The sequence below is a fragment of the Hyposmocoma kahamanoa genome, unplaced genomic scaffold, assembly GCF_003589595.1.
Source record: "Hyposmocoma kahamanoa isolate Upper Pololo Valley unplaced genomic scaffold, ASM358959v1 185, whole genome shotgun sequence".
NCBI lineage: Eukaryota > Metazoa > Arthropoda > Insecta > Lepidoptera > Cosmopterigidae > Hyposmocoma > Hyposmocoma kahamanoa.
The window spans coordinates 3,231,134-3,236,390 of record NW_020653715.1 but is presented as its reverse complement, the minus strand read 5'-3'; the positions used below and the strand labels follow the sequence as shown (position 1 = coordinate 3,236,390).

The 5,257-nt window shown below is 38.4% G+C and overlaps 1 protein-coding gene across 1 annotated transcript in view; it reads left to right on the top strand.

Annotated features, from left to right (window-relative positions):
• Window positions 1-4,484: 4,484 nt before the first annotated feature.
• The window catches only part of LOC113226249, a 46,575-nt gene continuing 45,802 nt past the window's right edge, over window positions 4,485-5,257 (top strand). Inside the window, exon 1 of the mRNA XM_026458811.1 lies at window positions 4,485-4,556. The gene's annotated coding sequence lies outside the window, so the exon portion shown is untranslated. The remainder of the gene's footprint in view (window positions 4,557-5,257) is intronic.

Here is a 5,257-nt window from a genome sequence, read left to right as displayed (position 1 = left end):
CAAAAATACATAAGGCTCCACCACTCCCTCCCATAGTCAGCCAGATTGACACACCAACCTACAAACTGGCTCAACACATGGCAAACGTAGGTACTGTCACCATTGAGAGGGAACACTTCTACACATGTGAAGGATTCATAGTGGAATCAAAGATCTACGGTCAACTGATGATGATACCATGATCAATTTTGATGTTCAGTCGCTGTTCACCAATCTACCAGTAAAAGACTGCATTGAAATTGTACGTAGAAAGGTAAGGGAAGATAGGTGATATGTCCATTGAATATGCAGAATTATTAGAACAGTGCCTAACATCAGGCTATCTATTATGGAATAATGAATTCTATCTACAAATCGACGGTACAGCGATAGGTTCTATGGTATCTCCCGTTGTTGCCGATATTTTCATGGAAGACTTCGAAGAGCGAGTGTTACCCATAGCCCCGGCTAGGCCGAAGATATTCAAAAAGTGAAGGAAAGGTTTGATTTGGATCTAAATCTTTTTTTATTAAAAAAAACCGACCTCAAAAGTTCATGAAATTACTTACATCTATTTGCCAAGTTTTATTGAAATCGGTTATCGGAAAGTGCGGGAAACCGGATTCATCCCCTAGTTAAATTTGAAAAAAATACAATCGAATTGAAAACAGTCTCCTTTTTGAAGTCGGTTAAAAATAGTTTCATTTCCTATGTGTAACAATCGCAAAAAATTAGAACTCGATAAAAATAAGAATATCAAATAACGTTTACATTTATATAAACAAGAATTAGACTATATAATAGCAATTAGATTTAATACAACCTTCCTCAACCTTTCATCATCATCCACCATCTATTTAATTCGTCGAAGAACTAAAATAATTTCAATAGTTACTTAACCACACAAAATAAAAGCACAAGCCCGAATGAAAATTGATGAGACATAAATTCATAACGATACGATAAACTTTTTGTTTTAATTAAAAAAAACTGATGTTTTTGCAGTTCAACTGTTTTTCTTTCATCCACCATTTTCCTCGCTACAGTGAGGTGAAAAGTTGTGTGTTTCGCTCGACAGCAAAGTTGTTTCGCTTCTCGTGTCTTGAAACCCTCGCTACGCTCAGGAATCTATATATTTTTTATTTATATTATAGCTTCCTTCGCTTGCTCAGCTTTCAATACAAGCACTTGCGTCAAACAACAACTTTGCAGGCACTCGACAAATGAGTAGGAAATTATTGAAAAAATCAGTCAATTTTTTTTTACAAATTAGAACTAAAAAAGTAAAATGACCGATCCGACGTTTGAAAATACACAGCATTATTTTGGAGGTTAACAAAATACTTAGTTACTTACTTAGTGTCAGTTTATAACCTAACACAATTACAAAATTAAATAATTACTAATTTTATTGTAACAAAAAATTATTTGTGTCTTTTTATTCACATTTTCTGGTTGAAACCGACGTGTGTGCGCTTTATACATGAACCTGAGGCAATTATCACACTGCACCGCGTCCCGCGACGGAGCGCGATACGTGGAATCACGCGCGCGGTGGCGGAGATGCAGATCTGCGTCAACGCGCGGTTTAATCTGCGCGGGGGCAGCGGTCTAGCGGCCCCGCGTCACTTAAAGTACTCGCTTCGCAGTTGATCGCCGTAGTGATTGTATATGTAGCCGAGATCCTTCTTTGACAAGAATAGTTAATAATACAGAACTCATCCAGGACGCTGCAGTTATATTGTCCGTTTGGTTTTTATTTACTCAAACAAAAAGACACCGAAAATATATGCATCCCTTGTTACGAACCAGATCGATAAATGGATAATTTAACTTCATTACAAAGATTTAAGACAATATGAAGATAAATTTGGTCGATTTTCAATAGCAAATATAAATTTATTGACGTTGAGATCTATTGTAGAAAACTGAACATGTCCTTAAGCTTAAAAATCTGCGCGGTAGTGCGGAGTGCAGTGAGAGTGCCGTATCCTGCGGTTCGCCGCGCCCGCGCCCCTCCGCCCGTGGGAGCGGTATAAACGCGCGCGCCGCACTCCCGCCCGGAGAAGCGTTGTCAGCGTGTTGGACTGACTGATGACTGAATGAAATGAGGTACCTCAGTGCAACGTTAAAAAACGCAGCTCCGCGCTCCGTCGCGTGGCGCGGTGCAGTGCGATAAACGCCTAAAGCACAGGTTCACAAGCTTTTTGGCTCACCGCCCATTAAGGCAAGACAAAAAAATTCAACGCTCGCTACCACAAAAAATAATTGAAACCCCGTATTTTTTCTATTAACACAAAAAAGCAGAAGGAAAAAAAATGTTTAGTGTAGTTTATATAGATAATTCTGTTTTTTTACAAATGCGATACCACCCCTGGACGGCATCAACGCCCCCCAATTGCTTCCCCACCGCCCACCTAAGACTCTTCAGCGCCCACTGGGTAGGGACCACTTTGGGAAACTATGATCTAAAGCGTCACATTGTGAGCCACTAGTGTGTAAGCCACTTAGGGCGTCACAGCAAAAAAAGGAAAGACTTGCGATTTTTATTAGTTTTATCAAAATAATCAGCTGAAGGAATAATATATACAAAACCATGGCGACGACGGTGTAACGTGACGAATGGAGTATTTTTATCTCAGTTTTAAACAATAAATAGCTACTAAAGTAACCACTGAGTGACTGAGTGTAGCCAAGTGCAGCTCTGTTAACGTTTATTATCGCATGGTGCCGTCTGACAGGTCGGGGTCAGCATCCCGGTAACGCATGCGCCGTTAGGACGAGAAGTCCCCTCTTCCCTCCTCTCTGGCCTCCGTCTGATTTCCCCTTGGAGCGATAGGGTTACCATCATTTAAGAAGCTGAAAGAGAACCATACAATTAAAACAAAAAGGGCTTATTAAGTGATGTGGTGAACTATGACCCTTTACCGTCGCCTTAGAGTGAGAAGTAGTTCGTTTTTACTGATTTTTGTTGAAGGAAAACTTATAAACTTGTTGCTCTAATATATTATTAAAGTGATGTAGTATCTGAAAGAGGTATAATTTAACTAATTAAAATGCTGACCACAAACATTATTGCGTTTACTACATTTTTCACCACATTTTTATATTCGTCCTAAAAAATTACATAGAAATCACATACGAGGTTTTTACTCTAAAACGGCGTTATATGTATAGACTCATAAAGGTTTACATAATGCGAAACAACAATATATTACACTAATTTGTTAATATGTCATTGTATATTGTTATCATTGGATGCTCTGATGTTACTTAAGTGTAGAAGCACTTAGTTTTAACATATTATTTCAATATTTATTTAATGTGTACTGTTTTCTAAATGGAATATCCTGAATAAATAAAAAATTAATGAACAAATTAACATCCCGTTGTTATATCCATAATATGTAGAAGAAATTCTTCTTTCTAATTGATAAATCAAGTTCGTAAGGCACACCTTCGTTCGTAAGCCACACAGTCACACCACAGTGTGGTGTGACTGTGATGGTGCACCCGCGCCGATATTAATTTTCATACAATATTTAAAAGCTCAGTTGCAGTGCCACTGACTTGACTAGAATGGAAAAGCTGCATATTCATTTTAACGTTTAAACTTTTTAAATAAGCGTGCTAAAAAAGCGCTTTTCACTTAAACGCTTTTTGGAGCTTACAAAAATGTTATTAAAAAAGATTGCAACATTGTGTTGACAGCAAATAGCGAGACGAGGCCACTAAATTATGTAGGATAAATAAGTTTATTTGTAAAACACGAATTTTATTTTATTTATAGCATTATTCACATTGACGAATTAATTTGTTTAGGCAACATAGAGTGTGGGAGCTTGCTTATCATTTTAGCGTAAGCATAGCTTATATTATGTCATTGTTTAGTAACAGTACAACTTCTCGCGATAGAGTTCATCGAGGGAAGTTCTGCCACCTCATCTATTTCTGCCGTCAGGCAGTTATGTGAGCGTTACTGTGTTTCGGTTTAAGGGTGCTAATCAAAATACAGGCACATGGGACTTGTCAATTTATCTTTTAGGATGATTGGCGCAGTGGCAGCGCCCCTCAGATCTTTGCAGTTTAAAGTTCTGAGTGGCACTGCAACTGTTATGGACAGATATCGTTATCGTAAAAAGACACGGACGAAAAATGCGTACTCGGCTTGGTCACCCCAAAAACACACCCTCAAGCTCAGTTCAGCTTTGGCCATCAACGACGTCATAACAAAACACGGAGTAACGAGAAATGTATATTTTTTCAACGTGCACCTACTCCCTAGTTTCACTTGAACAATAAACATAATATACGCATATCTTTATATCATGTATACATATCACATGGAATTTGTTGTGTATAATGTGTAGTGACGAATTAAGAGGAACATCATAACAGAATCGATAGTGAAATATCATTTGAACAATTCATGACAATTGCTGTGATTGTAAAGTGAAAAACAAGTAACATCGCAATTTGTGCAAGAATTTTGTGTGGAATGGTACAGCCTACAGCTCGCAGGCCTAACACTTTTGACTTGGAACGTTTAATCGTGAGTGGCATAAGGTTGTCCATATGTACGTATTGTGTGTTACCTTGGCCACTATTATATGAAATTTATACTAAATTCTCCTGTGGCGTGCCCTTCTGGCGGCAGTCGCTAGTGTTCTAATCTCAGGCTCTTCACATTGCTTGAAATACAGGTGAAAATCCTTGAAATCGGCTTTTTGCCCCGTGGCGCTGTCAAGGGCGTCAGCGGCCGACTGGTATAGATCCGTGAGAACCAAAATATATTTAAAAAAAATATAGATAAAATATAACGAAACGTCTTTATCATCCTTAGAAATAAATCAGGGTCTATTAGAAACAAAACCAAGTATTACGAAAACTAATTAATAGATTGACGCGTTACTTTGCGGAAGTCCATGTTAATAAAAATGGAATTAAATTAATTTGCTACTCCACGAACCTCTTCGGTCGAGGGTCGAACACTCAACACCTGAGGATGCTTCGTAGAGGTGAAACACGTGTAGGGTATATTTGTGATGGTGGTGACTATGGGTCGTATTCTAGAACTCTACTCAATGCTCAAGTCAGGATTTGAGTACGGTTTAAAGCACCCGAAATCATACTCAAGTCCCTGCCATTAGGGTCGTATTTCCAGTGCTTGTGTATCCAGTGCAATCCTGACTTGAGCATTGAGTAGAGTTCTAGAATACGACCCTTAGACTGTAATTGGGCTTGTTATGTATCCAGCTTTGCACATAACACACATACC